The sequence below is a fragment of the Balaenoptera physalus genome (genome assembly GCF_965194825.1).
Source record: "Balaenoptera physalus genome assembly, chromosome: 4".
Lineage (NCBI taxonomy): Eukaryota > Metazoa > Chordata > Mammalia > Artiodactyla > Balaenopteridae > Balaenoptera > Balaenoptera physalus.
This window is the reverse complement of record NC_138891.1, coordinates 130266093-130286432: the sequence shown is the minus strand read 5'-3', so window position 1 is coordinate 130286432 and position 20340 is coordinate 130266093. Positions and strand designations below refer to the sequence as shown.

General features: G+C 39.2%; 1 protein-coding gene across 3 annotated transcripts in view; it reads left to right on the top strand.

Moving 5' to 3' along the window:
• The window catches only part of LTN1 (listerin E3 ubiquitin protein ligase 1), an 84564-nt gene that overhangs the window by 10600 nt on the left and 53624 nt on the right, over positions 1–20340 (top strand). The gene's annotated exons all lie outside the window — the stretch shown is intronic.

Genomic DNA, 20340 nt, shown 5'->3' with positions numbered 1-20340 from the left:
AAGACACCTTATTTAATGTATATTGTTGATTCACTAACTTTGAATTCCCACACAACAGCACTAGACATCATGCCTGAATGAAGTTTATCTAATTTTCTCTGTTAGGCATGTCACAGCCTTTTTGCATGTGTTTTTAATTCACATAAATGATACTGTGTTATATTTCGTCCCATTTATTGCTTTTTACTTAGTAGGTTTTTTTTTATACATGTACTTTTTGTTTGTTTGTTTAAAAAAATATTTACTTATTTATTTATTTAGGCTGCACCGGGTCTTAGTTGTGGCATGCGGGATCTTTTTTATCTTTTTTTAAATTAATTAATTAATTAATTAATTAATTATTTTTTTTGGCTGTGTTGGGTTTTCTTTGCTGCGCGTTGGCTTTCTCTAGTTGTGGTGAGTGGGGGCTACTCTTCCTTGTGCTGTAGGTGCGAGGGCTTCAGTAGTTGCGGCACGCGGGCTCAGTAGTTGTGGCTCGCGGGCTCTAGAGCACAGGCTCAGTAGTTCTGGCGCACGGGCTTCGTTGCTCTGCAGCATGTGGGATCTTCCTGGGCGAGGGCTTGAACCCGTGTCGCCTGCATTGGCAGGCGGTTTCTTAACCACTGCACTACCAGGGAAGTCCCAAGCTCACAGGATCTTTTAGTTGCGGCATGCGAGCTCTTAGTTGCGGCATGCATGCAGGATCTAGTTCCCTGACCAGGGATCAAACCCAGGCCCCCTGCATTGGGAGCACGGAGTCTGACCCACTGGACCACCAGGGAAGTCCCAGTAGTTTTTTAAAAGTACAAAGATATTTAAATTTATCACATTCCTGTATGTGTATCTGGCCCATGGCTTGTAACTGATGTGTAGTACTCAGAAGTTTGCATTCATTCCATTTTACCTGTTCATTCCCCCAGTGATAGACACCCTGATTGCCTTTGACTCCCTGCTCTCACAAATAAAGCAGCAGTGAGCATCTTTCATGTATCCCCAGATCTGTGAGAATTTCTTTTTCTGAAATTCTCTTGATTTCTGAATTGCTGAGTCAAAAAGAGTATAGGCATACTTAATTTTCTGAAGTAATGCCAGATTGCTTACCTGATTGGCTGCATTAGTCTAGGCCCAACTGTCAATACATGATGACTACTATATATCCTTATACTGTAGCCAGGACTGGGCATCATTCAACTTCCTATTTTTCAGTAGTCTAATTAGGAGTTCAAATGATACCTCTCTTTAATTTTAATTACTCTGCTTACTAGTGACTTTTAGCATCTCTTCATAAGCTTTTCAGATTTTTATGTTTCCTCTGTAAACTACTTATTCATATCTTTCACCCCTTTTTTTCTATTGGAGATCTCTTTTTCTTATTTTACTGGAGTTCCTTGTATATTTTAAATATTAGTCCTTTTGTCATTTTTAGGCATTGTAAATAATCTCCCATTCTGTCACCTTTCATGTGTCCTCTTTTATAAAGAAATCTTAATTTTGATGTAATCAAAACCACTGATATTGCCTTATGAAGGCCTTTCTCACTTTTAAGCCATAAAAATATTGTTATATTTAATAGTTATATCTTTTTAAACAGCTATATCCTTTTTTAAGTTATATTTTTCTTAACAGATATCTTTTAATCTCTTTAGTTTTATCTTTCATATGAAGTTTTTATTCCATCAATAACCCACCTTTTTATGTGGTGTTAAGTGGAGATCTAGTTACATTTCTCTTCATGTACAGTGAGCCACTTTTCCTAACATCACCTAGTTAAACTGTTCATTCTCTCCCTATTGATTTATGGTCCTGCCATTATGGTATATTAAGTTCCCATATGTTCATGAGTTTTTCTCAAAACTCTATCTTCTGATCTATTAGTCTTTGTTTCTTCTTATGCCAGTACCACTGTTAAAATGACATTATGATATGTCCTAATAATTGCTCAGGTGAGTCACTCTTTTTTTCATCTTCAAAACTAAGTTGTTTTAGAACTTTATTCTTCTGTATAAATTTAAATAAATTTATTGAATTCCTCAAAAAAAAATCTAACTGGAATTTTGATTGGGGTTTCACTGAATGATTTGGGGAGACTTGCTGTTTTTAGGTTATTGAACCTGATGTTATAATTACCTCTCAATTTATTCAGGTATTTAAAAAATATCCTAGAATAACTTTTTAAACAAATTTTATTAAGGTATGACTTACATACAATAAAATGCAGTCATTTTAAGCTTACAGTTTAAGATTTGACAGATGTATACACTCATCTTCATGTACATACTCACATAACCACTACAATCAAGAAGTAAAACATTTTTATCACCCAGAAATTGGTTCCTTGTGTCCCTGCTAGTCATCCTCTCCCTTAACCTAGGCAACTATTTATCTACTTTTCTGTCACTACAGATTCGATTTGTCTTTTTTAGGTTTTCATATAAATGTAGCCATATATTACTCTGTATCTGGCTTCTTTTCTTTTCTTCTCTTTTCTTTTTTCTTTTCTTTTTTTGCCTTGCCGCACAACTCGTGGGATTTTAGTTTCCCAACCAGGGATTGAACCTGGGCCCTCGCCAGTGAGAGTGCGGAGTCCTAACCACTGGACTACCAGGGAATTCCCTGTATCTGGCTTCTTTTGCTCAGCATAATGTTTTTAAGATTCTTTGTTGTTGCTTGTATCAGTATTTCAAAGTGGTTATACTATTTTACACTCTTAATCAGCAGTGTATGAGATTTTTAGTTCCATATCATTACTTCAATATTGTCCGTTGGTTTTTTTTTTCAATTTATTTATTATTTATTTATTATTTATTTTTGGCTCTGTTGGGTCTTCGTTTCTGTGCGAGGGCTTTCTCTAGTTGCGGCAAGCAGAGGCCACTCTTCATCGTGATGTGCGGGCCTCTCACTATCGCGGCCTCTCTTGTTGCGGAGCACAGGCTCCAGACACGCAGGCTCAGTAGTTGTGGTTCACGGGCCTAGTTGCTCCGCAGCATGTGGGATCTTCCCAGACCAGGGCTCGAACCCATGTCCCCTGCATTGGCAGGCAGATTCTCAACCACTGCGCCACCAGGGAAGCCCTGTCCGTTGTTTTAAGTCATTCTCTTGGGTGTGGGATCGGGGATTGGCAAATTACAGCTCATGGGTCAAAATCTGGCACACCTGACCTGTTTTTGTAAATCGTTTTTTTTTTGTATTGTATGTGACTGCTTTGTGCTAACATAGCAGAACAAAGTAGTTGCAACACAGTCCATATGGCTTGCAAAGCTTAAAATATTTGTTTTCTGGCTCTTTAAAGAAAATGTTTGCTGACCTCTGGGGTAGAGACTTTACATTGTGGTTTTAATTTGCACTTCCCTGATGGCTAATGGTATTGAACATCTTTTTTTTTTTTTTTAAGATTTATTTATTTTTATTTATTTATTTTTGGCTGTGTTGGGTCTTCATTGCTGTGCATGGGCTTTCTCTAGTTGCGGCGAGTGGGGGCTACTCTTCATTGTGGTGCGCGGGCTTCTCATTGCGGTGGCTTCTCTTGTTGCGGAGCACAGGCTCTAGGTGCGCGGGCTTCAGTACTTGCGACACGCAGGCTCAGTAGTTGTGGCTTGCGGGCTCTAGAACACAGGCTCAGTAGTTGTGGCGCACAAGCTCAGTTGCTCTGCAGCATGTGGGATCTTCCCGGACCAGGGCTTGAACCCGTGTCCCCTGCATTGGCAGGCGAATTCTTCACCACTGTGCCACCAGGGAAGCCCTGAACATCTTTTAATGTGTTTATTGGCCATTTGTTTTTCTTCTTCTTCTTTTTTTTTTTTTTAATTTGGCCGCACCACTTGGCTTGCGGGACCATAGTTCCCCAACCAGGGATTGAACCAGGGTACCAGAAGTGAAAATGCTGAGTCCTAATCTCTGGACTGTCAAGGAATTCCCTATCTTCTACTTTTTTGAGGTGTCTGTTTAACCCTTTTGCTCATTTTTAATTTAGTATGTTGTAGTTTTTATATCTAAAATTTCAACTTGGTTTTTGTATTTTCTATTTCTTTGATGAAATTTTCTTCTTTTTTAAGAATTTTTTTAAGAGCAGTTTTAGGTTCACAGCAAAATTGAGGAAAAAGTACCAAGATTTCCCATATATCTCCTGCCCCTCACATACATAGCTTCCCCCCTTATCAACATCCTCTCACCAGAGTGGTACCTGTTTTTTTTTTTTTAAACAATTGATGAACCTACGTTGATACATCATTATCATCCAGAATCCATAATTTACATTAGGGTTCACTGTTGATGTTTTATATTCTGTAGGTTTGGACAAATGTATAATGACATGTATCTGTTTCCTATATTTTCATTCATTGTTGGCATATTTTTCTTTACCTCACTGAGTATAGTTATAATAGCTGCTGTAAAGTACGTGTCTGATAATAACATCTGGGATCACATTTTCTTGGCTTTCACATGTTGAGGGATTTTAGATTGTATCCTACACGTAAATATTTAGATTGCATCCTAGACGTAAATATTTAGATTGTATCCTGGAATGTTCTATTTTGGAGACAGGATTATTTTATATTGCTCCAAAGGGTGTTGATGTCTTTGTGTTAGTGGGCAATCAACTTGGTTAGACTCCACAAACTCTCATGCCTGCAGTGGGCATGGTTCAAGTGTCAGCTGTAGATTTAGACTGTTTAAACACAGAACGTGGGGGTTCTCTTCGTTGGTTCTCTTCTTTCTGGAGTTCCCTATTACTCTCTTGCCATCTTGGTTACCCTGGGCTCCTTTTCCTGGTTCTTTCAGTTCTTCCAACCAGAAGGATGTCAGGCTTTCTGTTGCAGTTGTAGCTGCCCCAGTGCCTCTGTGGTGGTGACTGCATCCACCTTCAGGGCAAAACTGCACGAAATGGGAACTCAGTATGTGTGATTGCTTACTCCAAGTTATGATACCCCCTCCAAAATGTGTATTTCAGTCTTCAGAGCCCTTGGATAGTTTTTTTGTGTCGGGTTCACAGAGTCTATAGTTGTTCTTTGCAGGAAGATCAGTGTATCAGCCTGTCACTACTTGATATTCTTTTGCCTATTTTTAAGTTGGGTTTTTGGTTTTTATTGTGAGTTATGAATATGCTTTAGTTATTCTGGGTACAAGTATTTTGTCAGGTAAAGTATCATGAATGTTTTATTACAGTTTGTGGCTTGCCTTTTCACTTTTTTTCCATGGTTTTTGGAGAGTAGGTGTTTTAAAGTCCCATTTATCAATTTTTTTTTTTTTTTTACACTTCATACTTTTGATTTCTTATATAAGGAGTCTTTGCCTACTTGAAGGTTGCAAAGATTTTTTTTATATTTTATTCTAGAAATTTTATAGTTTAGGTTTATTTAGACTTAATTTTTGTGTATGGCATAAAGGTGAGAGTCAGATTTATTTTCATATAGGTATCCATTTCTTGAAAGACTACCAGCTCCTCCTCACCCCACCACCCTGGCACCTTTGTCAAAATTCAGTTGAACATATGAGATTTTAATTTTGGACTCTTACTCCGTTACATTTTATGTCTATCTTTACACCAGTACCACTCTTTCTTGATTATTATTGTTTTACGGTAAGTCCTGAAACCCTCCAACTTTGTTCTTCTTTTTCAAAATTATTTAGCCTATATCAGGCCCTTGCCATCCTGGAATTGTATTTTATAATACTGAACATGACTTCATGGTTTTTGTTACTATTGTGAAATGGGTTTTCTCTTTTGATTCCATTTTCTATTTTGTCTCTACTGTTGTATAGGAATGCTATGCTTTTGTGCGTTAATTTTGTATCCAGCAACTCTTCTGAACTGTTAGTTCTTTTTTTTTTAATCAATTCTTTTATTATTTACAACAATCTTTTGATAATTTCTGCCAAATTTGTTCTGATATATTCTTTTTTTTTAACATCTTTATTGCAGTATAATTGCTTTACAATGTTATGTTACTTTCTGCTTTGTAACAAAGTGAATCAGCTATACCTATGCATATATCCCCATATTTCCTCCCTCTTGCATCTCCCTCCCTCCCACCCTCCATATCCCACCCCTCTAGGTGGTCACAAAGGACCGAGCTGATCTCCCTATGCTGTGTGGCTGCTTCTCACTAGCTATCTCTTTTACCTTTGGTACTGTATATATGTCCATGCCACTCTCTCACTTTGTCACAGCTTACCCTTCCCCCTCCCCATATCCTCAAGTCCATTCTCTACTAGGTCTGTGTCTTTATTCCTGTCTTGCCCCTAGGTTCTTCAGAACTTTTTTTTTTTTTTATTCTATATATGTGTGTTAGCATATGGTATTTGTTTTTCTCTTTCTGACTTACATCACTCTGTATTACACACTCTAGGTCCATCCACCTCACTACACATAACTCAATTTCATTTCTTTTTATGGCTGAGTAATAGTCTGTTGTATATATGTGCCACATCTTCTTTATCCATTCATCTGTTGATGGACACTTAGGTTGCTTCCATGTCCTGGCTGTTGTAAATAGAGCTGCAGTGAACACTGTGGTACATGACTCTTTTTTAATCAGTCATCAGTTTTTTACACATCACTTTATACATGTCAATCCCAATCGCCCAATTCAGCACACCACCATCCCCACCCCACCACAGTTTTCCCCCCTTGGTGTCCATACGTTTGTTCTCTACATCTGTGTCTCAACTTCTGCCCTGCAACCCGGTTCATCTGTACCATTTTTCTAGGTTCCACATACATGTGTTAATATACGATATTTGTTTTTCTCTTTCTGACTTACTTCACTCTGTATGACAGTCTCTAGATCCATCCATGTCTCAACAAATGACTCAATTTCGTTCCTTTTTATGGCTGAGTAATATTCCATTGTATATATGTACCACATCTTCTTTATCCATTCGTCTGTCGATGGGCATTTAGGTTGCTTCCATGACCTGGCTATTGTAAATAGTGCTGCAGTGAACATTGGGGTGCATGTGTCTTTTTGAATTACGGTTTTCTCTGGGTATATGCCCAGTAGTGGGATTGCTGGGTCATATGGTAATTCTATTTTTAGTTTTTTAAGGTACCTCCATATTGTTCTCCATAGTGGCTGTATCAATTTACATTCCCACCAACAGTGCAAGAGGGTTCCCTTTTCTCCACACCCTCTCCAGTATTTGTTGTTTGTAGATTTTCTGATGATGGCCATTCTGACCGGTGTGAGATGATATCTCATTGTAGTTTTGATTTGCATTTCTCTAATAATTAGTGATGTCGAGCATCTTTTCATGTGCTTTGTGGCCATCTGTATGTCTTCTTTGGAGAAATGTCTATTTAGGTCTTCTGCCCATTTTTGGATTGGGGTGTCTGTTTCTTTAATATTGAGCTGAATGAGCTGTTAATATATTTTGGAGATTAATCCTTTGTCCGTTGATTGGTTTGCAAATATTTTCTCCCATTCTGAGGGTTGTCTTTTGGTCTTGTTTATGGTTTCCTTTGCTGTGCAAAAGCTTTGAAGTTTCATTAGGTCCCATTTGTTTATTTTTGTTTTTATTTCCATTACTCTAGGAGGTGGATCAATAAAGATCTTGCTGTGATTTACGTCAAAGAGTGTTCTTCCTATGTTTTCCTCGAAGAGTTTTATAGTGTCCGGTCTTACATTTAGGTCTCTAATCCATTTTGAGTTTATTGTTGTGTATGGTGTTAGGGAGTATTCTAATTTCATTCTTTTACATGTAGCTGTCCAGTTTTCCCAGCACCACTTATTGAAGAGACTGTCTTTTCTCCACTGTATATCTTTGCCTCCTTTGTCATAGATTAGTTGACCGTAGGTGTATGGGTTTATCTCTGGGCTCTCTATCTTGTTCCATTGATCTATGTTTCTGTTTTTGTGCCAGTACCATATTGTCTTCATTACTGTAGCTTTGTAGTATAGTCTGAAGTCAGGGAGTCTGATTCCTCCAGCTCCGTTTTTTTCCCTCAAGACTGCTTTGGCTATTCGGGGTCTTTTTTGTCTCCATACAAATGTTAAGATGATTTGTTCTAGTTCTGTAAAAAATGCCATTGGTAATTTGATAGGGATTGCATTGAATCTGTAGATTGCTTTGGGTAGTATAGTCATTTTCACAATGTTGATTCTTCCAATCCAAGAACAGGGTATATCTCTCCATCTGTTGGTATCATCTTTAATTTCTTTCATCAGTGTCTTATATTTTTCTGCATACAGGTCTTTTGTCTCCCTAGGTAGGTTTATTCCTAGGTATTTTATTCTTTTTTTTTTTTTTTTTTTCTTTTTGTTGCAATGGTAAATGGGAGTGTTTCCATAATTTCTCTTTCAGATTTTTCATCATTAGTGTTTAGGAATGCAAGAGATTTCTGTGCATTAATTTTGTATCCTGCAACTTTACCAAATTCATTAAATAGCTCTAGCAGTTTTCTGGTGGCAGTTTTAGGATTCTCTATGTATAGTATCATGTCATCTGCAAACAGTGACAGTTTTACTTCTTCTTTTCCAGTTTGTATTCCTTTTATTTCTTTTTCTTCTCTGATTGCCGTGGCTAGGACTTCCAAAACTATGTTGAATAATAGTGGTGAGAGTGGACATCCTTGTCTCGTTCCTGATCTTAGAGGAAATGCTTTCAGTTTTTCACCGTTGAGAATGATGTTTGCTGTGGGTTTGTCATATATGGCCTTCATTATGTTGAGGTAGGTTCCCTCTATGCCCACTTTCTGGAGAGTTTTTATCATATATGGGTGTTGAATTTTGTCAAAAGCTTTTTCTGCATCTATTGAGATGATCATATGGCTTTTTCTCCTTCAATTTGTTAATATGGTGTATCACATTGATTGATTGGCGTATATTGAAGAATCCTTGCATCCCTGGGATAAATCCCACTTGATCGTTGTGTATGATCCTTTTAATGTGTTGTTGGATTCTGTTTGCTAGTATTTTGTTGAGGATTTTTGCATCTATATTCATCAGTGATATTGGTCTGTAATTTTCTTTTTTTGTAGTGTCTTTGTCTGGTTTTGGTATCAGGGTGATGGTGGCCTCATAGAATGAGTTTGGGAGTGTTCCTTCCTCTGCAATTTTTTGGAAGAGTTTGAGAAGGATGGGTGTTAGCTCTTCTCTAAATGTTTGATAGAATTCACCTGTGAAGCCATCTGGTCCTGGACTTTTGTTTGTTGGAAGATTTTAAATCACAATTTCAATTTCATTACTTGTGATTGGTCTGTTCATATTTTCTGTTTCTTCCTGGTTCAGTCTTGGAAGGTTATACCTTTCTAAGAATTTGTCCATTTCTTCCAGGTTGTCCATTTTATTAGCATAAAGTTGCTTGTAGTAGTCTCTTAGGATGCTTTGTATTTCTGCGGTGTCTGTTGTAACTTCTCCTTTTTCATTTCTGATTTTATTGATTTGAGTCCTCTCCCTCTTTTTCTTGATGAGTCTGGGTAATGGCTTATCAATTTTGTTTATCTTCTCAAAGAACCAGCTTTTAGTTTTATTGATATTTGCTATTGTTTTCTTTGTTTCTGTTTCATTTATTTCCTCTCTGATCTTTATGATTTCTTTCCTTCTGCTAACTTTGGGTTTTGTTTGTTCTTCTTTCTCTAGTTTCTTTAGGTGTAAGATTAGATTGTTTACTTGAGATTTTTCTTGTTTCTTTAGGTAGGCTTGTATAGCTATAAACTTCCCTCTTAGAACTGCTTTTGCTGCATCCCATAGGTTTTGGGTCGTCGTGTTTTCATTGTCATTTGTCTCTAGGTATTTTTTGATTTCCTCTTTGATTTCTTCAGTGATCTCCTGGTTATTTAGTAATGTATTGTTTAGCCTCCATGTGTTTGTGTTTTTTACTTTTTTTTCCCTGCAATTCATTTCTAATCTCATAGCGTTGTGGTCAGAAAAGATACTTGATATGATTTCAATTTTCTTAAATTTACTGAGGCTTGATTTGTGACCCAAGATGTGATCTATCCTAGAGAATGTTTCGTGCGCACTTGAGAAGAACGTGTAATCTGCTGTTTTTGGGTGGAATGTCCTATAAATATCAATTAAATCTAGCTGGTCTGTTGTGTCTTTTAAAGCTTCTGTTTCCTTATTTATTTTCATTTTGGATGATCTGTCCATTGGTGTAAGTGAGGTGTTAAAGTCCCCCACTATTATTGTGTTACTGTAGATTTCCTCTTTTATAGCTGTTAGCAGTTGCCTTATGTATTGAGGTGCTCCTATGTTGGGTGCATATATATTTATAATTGTTATATCTTCTTCTTGGATTGATCCCTGGATCATTATGTAGTGTCCTTCCTTGTCTCTTGTAACATTCTTTATTTTAAAGTCTATTTTATCTGATATGAGTATAGCTACTCCAGCTTTCTTTTGATTTCCATTTGCATGGAATATCTTTTTCCATCCCCTCACTTTCAGTCTGTATGTGTCCCTAGGTCTAAAGTGGGTCTCTTGTAGACAGCATATATATGGGTCTTGTTTTTGTATCCATTCAGCAAGCCTGTGTCTTTTGGTTGAAGCATTTAATCCATTCACGTTTAAGGTAATTATCAATATGTATGTTCCTATGGCCATTTTCTTAATTGTTTTGGGTTTGTTTTTGTAGGTCCTTTTCTTCTCTTGTGTTTCCCACTTAAAGAAGTTCCTTTAGCATTTGTTGTAGAGCTGGTTTGTTGGTGCTGAATTCTCTTAGCTTTTGCTTGTCTGTAAAGCTTTTGATTTCTCTGTTGAATCTGAATGAGGTCCTTGCCGGGTAAAGTAATCTTGATTGTAGGTCCTTCCCTTTCATCACTTTAAGTATATCATGCCACTCCCTTCTGGCTTTTAGAGTTTCTGCTGAGAAATCAGCTGTTAACCTTATGGGAGTTCCCTTGTATGTTATTTGTCGTTTTTCCCTTGCTGCTTTCAATAATTTTTCTTTGTCTTTAATTTTTGCCACTTTGATTACTATGTGTCTCGGCGTGTCTCTCCTTGGGTTTATCCTGTATGGGACTCTCTGCGCTTCCTGGACCTGAGTGGCTATTTCCTTTCCCATGTTAGGGAAGTTTTCGACTATAATCTCTTCAAATATTTTCTCTGGTCCTTTTTCTCTCTCTTCTCCTTCTGGGACCCCTATAATGCGAATGTTGTTGCGTTTAATGTTGTCCCAGAGGTCTCTTAGGCTGTCTTCATTTCTTTTCATTCTTTTTTCTTTATACTGTTCCGCAGCAGTGAATTCCACCATTCTGTCTTCCAGGTCACTTATCCGTTCTTCTGCCTCAGTTATTCTGCTATTGATTCCTTCTAGTGTAGTTTTCATTTCAGTTATTGTATTGGTCATCTCTGTTTGTTTGTTCTTTAATTCTTCTAGGTCTTTGTTAATCATTTCTTGCATCTTCTCAATCTTTGCCTCCATTCTTATTCCGAGGTCCTGGATCATCTTCACTATCATTATTCTGATTTCTTTTTCTGGAAGGTTGCCTATCTCCACTTTATTTAGTTGTTTTCCTGGGGTTTTTTCTTGTTCCTTCATCTGGTATATAGCCCTCTGCCTTTTCATCTTGTCTGTCTTTCTGTGAATGTGGTTTTTGTTCCACAGGCTGCAGGATTGTAGTTTTTCTTGCTTCTGCTGTCTGCCCTCTGGTGGTTGAGGCTATCTAAGAGGCTTGATGGGAGACTCTGGTGGTGGGTAGAGCTGACTGTTGCTGTGGCGGTCATCAGAGCTCCGTAAAACTTTAATCCAGTTGACTGTTGATGGGTGGGGCTGGGTTCCCTCCCTGTTGGTTGTTTTGCCTGAGGCAACCCAACACTGGAGCCTATCTGGGCTCTTTGGTGGGGCTAATGGCAGACTCTGAGAGGGCTCACGCCAAGGAGTACTTCCCAGAACCTCCGCTGCCAGTGTCCCTGTCCCCACGGTGAAACAGAGCCAGCCCCCGCCTCTGCAGGAGACCCTCCAACACCAGCAGGTAGGTCTGGTTCAGTCTCCCCCAGGGTCACTGCTCCTTCCCCTGGGTCCCGATGCTCACGCTGTTCCATGTGTGCCCTCCAAGAGTGGGGTCTCTGTTTCCCTTAGTCCTGTCGAAGTCTTGCAATCAATTCCCACTAGGCTTCAAAGTCTGATTCTCTATGAATTCCTCCTCCCGTTGCCGGAACCCCAGGTTGGGAAGCCTGACGTGGGGCTCAGAACCTTCACTCCAGTGGGTGGACTTCTGTGGTATAAGTGTTTGCCAGTCTGTGAGTCACCCACCCAGCAGTTATGGGATTTGATTTTACTCTGATTGTGCCCCTCCTACCGTCTCACTGTGGCTTTTCCTCTGTCCTTGGACGTGGGGTATCCTCCTTGGTGAAGTCCAGTGTCTTCCTGTCGATGACTGTCCAGCAGCCAGTTGTGATTCTGGTGTTCTCGCAAGAGGGAGTGAGAGCACGTCCTTCTACTCCGCCATCTTGGTTTATCTCCCACATGACTCTTTTTGAATTATGGTTTTCCCAGGGTATATGCCCAGTAGTGGCATTGCTGGGTCGTATGGTAGTTCTATTTTTAGTGTTTTAAGGAGCCTCCATACTGTTCTCCATAGTAGCTTTATCAATTTACATTCCCACCAACAGTGCAAGAGAGTTCCCTTTTCTCCACACCCTCTCCAGCATTTATTGTTTGTAGACTTTTTGATGGTGGCCATTCTGACCGTTATGAGATGATATCTCGTAGTTTTGATTTGCGTTTCTCTAATGATTAATGATGTTGAGCATTCTTTCATGTATTTGTTGGCAATCTGTATATCTTCTTTGGAGAAATGTCTGTTTAGGTCTTCTGCCCATTTTTGGATTGGGTTGTTTGTGTTTTTGATATTGAGCTGCATGAGCTGCTTGTAAATTTTGGAGATTAATCCTTTGTTAGTTGCTTCATTTGCAAATATTTTCTCCCATTCTGAGGGTTGTCTTTAAGTCTTGTTTATGGTTTCCTTTGCTGTGCAAAAGCTTTTAAGTTTCATTTGGTCCCATTTGTTTCTTTTTCTTTTTCTTTCCATTTCTCTAGGAGGTGGGTCAAAAAGGATCTTGCTGTGATTTATGTCATAGAGTGTTCTGCCTATGTTTTCCTCTAAGAGTTTGATAGTGTCTGTCCTTACGTTTCGGTCTTTAATCCACTTTGAGTTTATTTTTGTGTATGGTGTTAGGGAGTGTTCTAATTTCGTTCTTTTACATGTAGCTGTCCAGTTTTCCCAGCACCACTTATTGAAGAGGTTGTCTTTTCTCCATTGTATATTCTTGCCTCCTTTATCAAAGATAAGATGACCATATGTGCGTGGGTTCATCACTGGGCTTTCTATCCTGTTCCATTGATCTATATTTTTTTTTTTTGTCCAAGTACCATACTGTCTTGATTACTGTAGCTTTGTAGTATAGTCTGAAGTCGGGGATCCTGATTCCTTCAGCTCCATTTTTCTTTCTCAAGATTGCTTTGGCTACTCAGGGTCTTTTGTGTTTCCATACAATTTGTGAAATTTTTTGTTCTAGTTCTGTGAAAAATGCCAGTGGTAGTTTGATAGGGATTGCATTGAATCTGTAGATTGCTTTGGGTAGTATAGTCATTTTCACAATGGTGATTCTTCCAGTCCAAGAACATGGGATATCTCTCCATCTATTTGTATCATCTTTAATTTCTTTCATCAGTGTCTTATAATTTTCTGCATACAGGTCTTTTGTCTCGTTAGGTAGGTTTATTCCTAGATTTTATTCTTTTTGTTGCAATGATAAATGGGAATGTTTTCTTAACTTCACTTTCAGATTTTTCATCATTAGTGTATAGGAATGCAAGAGATTTCTTTGCATTAATTTTGTATCCTGCTACTTTACCAAATTCATTGATTAGCTCTAGTAGTTTTCTGGTAGCATCTTTAGGATTCTCTATGTACAGTATCATGTCATCTGCAAACAGTGACAGCTTTACTTCTTTTTTTCCGTTTTGGATTCCTTTTATTTCTTTTTCTTCTCTGATTGCTGTGGCTAAAACTTCTAAAACTATGTTGAGTAATAGTGGTGAGAGTGGGCAACCTTGTCTTGTTAATGATCTTAGTGGAAATCGTTTCAGTTTTTCACCATTGAGGACGATGTTTGCTGTGGGTTTGTCATATATGGCTTTTATTATGTTGAGGAAAGTTCCCTTTATGCCAACTTTCTGGAGGGTTTTTATCATAAATCGGTGTTGAATTTTGCGGAAAGCTTTCTCTGCATCTATTGAGATGATCATATGGTTTTTCTCCTTCAATTTGTTAATATGGTGTTCACATTGATTGATTTGCATATATTGAAGAATCCTTGCATTCCTGGGATAAACCCCACTTGATCGTGGTGTATGATCCTTTTAATGTGCTGTTGGATTCTGTTTGCTAGTATTTTGTTGAGGTATTTTGCATCTATGTTCATCAGTGATATTGCCCTGTAGTTTTCTTTCTTTGTGACATCTTTGTCTGGTTTTGGTATCAGGGTGATGGTGGCCTCGTAGAATGAGTTTGAGAGTGTTCCTCCCTCTGCTGTATTTTGAAAGAGTTTGAGAAGGGTAGGTGATAGCTCTTCTCTAAATGTTTGATAGAATTCACCTGTGAAGCCATCTGGTCCTGGGCTTTTGTTTGTTGGAAGATTTTTAATCACAGTTTCAATTTCAGTGCTTGTGATTGGTCTGTTCATATTTTCTATTGCTTCCTTGTTCAGGCTTGGAAGGTTGTGCATTTCTAAGAATTTGTCCATTTCTTATAGGTTGTCCATTTTATTGGCATATAGTTGCTTGTAGTAATCTCTCATGATCCTTTGTATTTCTGCAGTGTCAGTGGTTACTTCTCCTTTTTCATTTCTAATTCTATTGATTTGAGTCTTCTTTTTTTCTTGATGTCTGGTTAATGGTTTATCAATTTTGTTTATCTGCTCAAAGAACCAGCTTTTAGTTTTATTAATCTTTGCTATCATTTCCTTCATTTCTTTTTCATTTATTTCTGACTTGATCTTTATGATTTCTTTCCTTCTGCTAACTTTGGGGGTTTTTTGTTGTTCTTTCTCTAATTGCTTTAGGTGTAAGGTTAGGTTGTGTATATGAAATGTTTCTTGTTTCTTTCTTTTTTTTTTTAAATTAATTAATTAATTTACTTACTTATTTATTTAATTATTTATGGCTGTGTTAGGTCTTCATTGCTGTGCGCGGGCTTTCTCTAGTTGCGGTGAGTGGGGGCTACTCTTGAGTGGGGGCTACTCTTCATTGTGGTGCGCAGGCTTCTCATTGTCCTGGCTTCTCTTGTTGCAGAGCACCAGCTCTAGGTGCACAGGCTTCAGTAGTTGTGGCACATGGGCTCAGTAGTTGTGACTCGTGAGCTCTAGAGCGCAGGCTCAGTAGTTGTGGCACTCGGGCTTAGTTGCTCTGCAGCATGTGGGATCTTCCTGGACCAGGGCTTGAACCTGTGTCCCCTGCATTGGCAGGCTGATTCTTAACCACTGCACCACCAGGGAAACACCTGTTTCTTGTTTCTTAAGGTAGGATTGTATTGCTATAAGCTTCCCTCTTAGAACTGCTTTTGCTGCATCCCATAAGTTTTGGGTTGTCGTGTTTTCATTGTCATTTGTTTCTATGTATTTTTTGATTTCCTCTTTGATTTCTTCAGTGATCTCTTGCTTATTAAGTAGTGTATTGTTTAGGCTCCATGTGTTTGTATTTTTTACAGATTTTTTCCTGTAATTGATATCTAGTCTCATAGCGTTGTTGTCAGAAAAGATACTTGATATGCTTTCAATTTTCTTAAATTTACCAAGGTTTGATTTGTGACCCAAGATATGATCTATCCTGGAGAATGTTCCATGGGCACTTGAGAAGAATGTGTATTCTGTTGTTTTTGGATGGAATGTCCTATAAATATCAATAAAGTCCATCTTGTTTAATGTATCACTTAAAGCTTGTGTTTCCTTTTATTTTCATTTTGGATGATCTGTCCATTGGTAAAAGTCAGGTGTTAAAGTCCCCTACTATGATTGTGTTACTGTCGATTTCCCCTTTTATGGCTGTTAGTATTTGCCTTATGTATTGAGGTGCTCCTATGTTGGGTGCATAAATATTTACAATTGTTATATCTTCCTCTTGGATTGATCCCTTGATCATTATGTAATGTCCTTCTTTGTCTCTTGTAATAGTCTTTGTTTTAAAGTCTATTTTGTCTGATATGAGAATTGCTACTCCAGCTTTCTTTTGATTTCCATTTGCATGGAATATCTTTTTCCATCCCCTCACTTTCAGTCTGTATGTGTCCCTAGGTCTGAAGTGGGTCTCTTGTAGACAGCATATATACGGGTATTGGTTTTGTATCCATTGAGCTAGTCTCTGTCTTTTGGTTGGAGCATTTAATCCATTTACATTTAAGGTAATTATCAGTATGTTTGTTCCTATTACCATTATCTTAATTGTTTTGGGTTTGTTATTGTAGATCTTTTCCTTCTCTTGTGTTTCTTGCTTAGAGAAGTTCCTTTAGCATTTGTTGTAGAGTTGGTTTGTTGGTGCTGAATTCTGTTAGCTTTTGCTTGTCTGTAAAGGTTTTAATTTCTCCATCAAATCTGAATGAGATCCTTGCTGGGTAGAGTAATCTTGGTTGTAGGTTTTTCTCCCTCATCACTTTAAATATGTCCTGCCGCTCCCTTCTGGCTTGCAGAGTTTCTGCTGAAAGATCAGCTGTTAACCTTATGGGGATTCCCTTGTGTGTTCTTTGTTGTTTTTCCCTTGCTGCTTTTAATATTTTTTCTTTGCATTTAATTTTTGATAGTTTGATTAATATGTGTCTTGGCGTGTTTCTCCTTGGATTTATCCTGTATGGGACTCTCTGTGCTTCCTGGACTTGATTAACTATTTCCTTTGCCATATTAGGGAAGTTTTCAACTATAATCTCTTCAAATATTTTCTCAGTACCTTTCTTTTTCTCTTCTTCTTTCTGGGACCCCTAGAATTCGAATGTTGGTGCATTTAATGTTGTCCCAGAGGTCTTCCTGAGACTGTCCTCAATTCTTTTCATTCTTTTTTCTTTATTCTGCTCTACAGTAGTTATTTCTACTGTTTTGTCTTCCAGGTCACTTATCCATTCTTCTGCCTCAGTTATTCTGCTATTGATCCCTTCTAGAGAATTTTTAATTTCATTTATCGTGTTGTTCATCACTGTTTGTTTGCTCTTTAGTCCTTCTAGGTGCTTGTTAAACGTTTCTTGTATTTTTTCCATTCTATTCCAAGATTTTGGATCATCTTTACTATCATTATTCTGAATTCTTTTTCAGGTTCACTGCCTATTTCCTCTTCATTTGTTAGGTCTGGTGGGTTTTTGCCTTGCTCCTTCATCTGCTGTGTGTTTCTCTGTCTTCTCACTTTGCTTAACTTACTGTGTTTGGGTTCTCCTTTTTGCAGGCTGCAGGTTCTTAGTTCCCGTTGTTTTTGGTGTCTGTCCCCAGTGGCTAAGGTTGGTTCAGTGGGTTGTGTAGTCTTCCTGGTGGAGGGGAGTAGTGCCTGTGTTCTGGTGGATGAGGCTGGATCTCGTCTTTCTGGTGGGCAGGTCCACGCCTGGTGGTGTGTTTTGGGGTGTCTGTGGCCTTAATATGATTTTAGGAAGCCTGTCTGCTAATGGATGGGGTTATGTTCCTTTCTTGCTAGTTGTTTGGCATAGGGCGCAGCACTGTAGCTTGCTGGTCGTTAAGTGGAGCTGGGTCTTGGTGTTGAGATGGAGATGTCTGGGAGATTTTCACTGTTTGATATTATGTGGAGCTGGGAGGTCTTTTGTGGACCAGTGTCCTGAACTTCGCTCTCCCACCTCAGAGGCACAGCCCTGATGTCTGGCTGGAGCACCAAGAGCCTGTCATCCACACAGCTCAGAATAAAAGGGAGAAAATAAAAGAAAGAAATAAAGAAGAAGATAAAATAAAATAAAGTAAAATAAAATAAAGTTATTAAAATAAAAAATAATTATTAAAAAAAATTATTTTAAGTAATTTTTTTTAAAAAAAGGAAAGAAAGAAAGAAGAGAGCAACCAAACCAAAAAACAAATCCACCAATGATAACAATTGCTAAAAATTATACTAAAAAAAAAAAAAAACGGACAGACAGAACCCTAGGACAAATGGTAAAAGCAAAGCTATACAGACAAGATCACACACAGAAGCATACACATACACACTCACAAAAAGAGAAAAAGGGAAAAATATATATATATCGTTGCTCCCAAAGTCCACCTCCTCAATTTTGGATGATTCTTTGTCTATTCAGGTAGTCCACAGATGCAGGGTACGTCAAGTTGATTGTGGAGATTTAATCCGCTGCTCCTGAGGCTGCTGGGAGAGATTTCCCTTTCTCTTCTTTGTTCGCACAGCTCCTGGGGTTCAGCTTTGGATTTGGACCCGCCTCTGCGTTAGGTCGCCTGAGGGCATCTGTTCTTTGCTCAGACAGGACGGGCTTAAAGTAGCAGCTGATTCGGGGGCTCTGGGTCACTCAGGCCGGGGGGAGGGAGGGGTACGGATGCGGGGCGAGCCTGTGGTGGCAGAGGCCAGCATGACATTGCACCAGCCTGAGGCGCGCCATGCGTTCACCCGGGGAAGTTGTCCCTGGATCACGGGTCCCTGGCGGTGGCGGGCTGCACAGGCTCCCGGGAGGGGAGGTGTGGATGGTGACCTGTGCTTGCACACAGGCTTCTTGGTGGTGGCAGCAGCAGCCTTAGCGTCTCATGCCCGTCTCTGGGGTCGGCGCTGATAGCCGCCACTCGCACCCGTCTCTGGAGCTCCTTTAAGCGGCGCTCTGAATCCCCTCTCCTCGCGCACCACGAAACACAGAAGCAAGAAAAAGTCTCTTGTCTCTTCGGCAGCTCCAGACTTTTTCCCAAACTCCCTCCCGCCTAGCTATGGTGCACTAGCCCCCTTCAGGCTGTGTTCACGCAGCCAATCCCAGTCCTCTCCCTGGGATCTGACTGAAACCCGAGCCTCAGTTCCCAGCCCATGCCCGCCTCGGCGGGTGAGCAGACAAGCCTCTCAGGCTGCTGAGTGCTGGTTGGCACCGATCCTCTGTGCGGGAATCTCTCTGCTTTGCCCTCCGCACCCCCATTGCTGCGCTATCCTCCGCAGCTCCAAAGCTCCCCCCCTCCACCACCGGCAGTCTCCGCCCACGAAGGGCCTTCCTAGTTTGTGGAAATCTTTCCTCCTTCACAGCTCCCTTCCACTGGCGCAGGTCCCGTCCCTATTCTTTTGTCTCTGTTTTTTCTTTTTTCTTTTGCCCTTCCCAGGTACGTGGAGAGTTTCTTGCCTTTTGGGAAGTCTGAGGCCTTCTGCCAGCGTTCAGTAGGTGTTCTGTAGGAGTTGTTCCACATGTAGATGTATTTCTGATGTATTTGTAAGGAGGAAGGTGATCTCCACATCTTACTCTTCTGCCATCTTGAAGCTCCTCCTCCTCCTGTTCTTATTATTTGTCTTTAGATTTTCTTTTCCTAAATTTTTAAAAAATTGATTAATTTAATTTATTTTTTGGCTGCTTTGGGTCTTCATTGCTACACGTGGGCTTTCTCTAGTTGCTGCGAGTGGGGGCTATTCTTCATTGCAGTGCGTGGGCTTCTCATTACGGTGGCTTCTCTTTTTGCAGAGCGTGGGCTCTAGGCACGCGGGCTTCAGTGTGGCGTGTGGGCTCAGTAGTTGTGGCGCATGGGCTTGGTTGCTTCATGGCATGTGGGATCTTCCCAGACCAGGGCTCGAACCCATGTCCCCTTCATTGGCAGGCAGATTCTTAACCACTGTGCCACCAGGGAAGTCCTGTCTTTAGAGTTTTTGGAATATTTTTTATAGCCTTTTATTTTGCTATGATTATAAACAGTAATTTGGGTTACTTTATAGTTTCTTTTTTTCCCCTTTTCTCTGTATTAATTAGGTTCTCAGTACCATGTTGAATAGAAGTGGTGATAGCAGGCATCCTTTTCTTGTTTCTTACTTTAATGGAAATAGTTGTAGACTCTTAATGTTGAGTATGATGCTCTTAAACTGTGCATTGTGCTCTTATTTATTTATTTGTGTATTTATTTTTACCTTAGGAATTGTGCTTGGTTCTTTTTCAGATCTGCTGTGCTTTTTCTAAGATCCTTTTCCCTTTAAATTTCTTTAAACTTTTGTTTCTTTAAATATAATAAACATTGTTGTTATGGAGTTTGTTACTGATAGATAATTATAAGATTTAAAGTCTCAGGTCTCTGTGTTATCTTTTGGTTCTGCATCGTGGCTCATGGTGTCTTATTTTTTGTTTGGCTGTATTTAATTTTGTGCTGACTAGTATATTCATAGGGATAATTTGAGCCCCCAAATGAAGGCTTCTTACACTACCGAGGATTTGTATTTGCTTGAGCCAAAGAAATAGAAAGTTGAATTCTTTCTGCC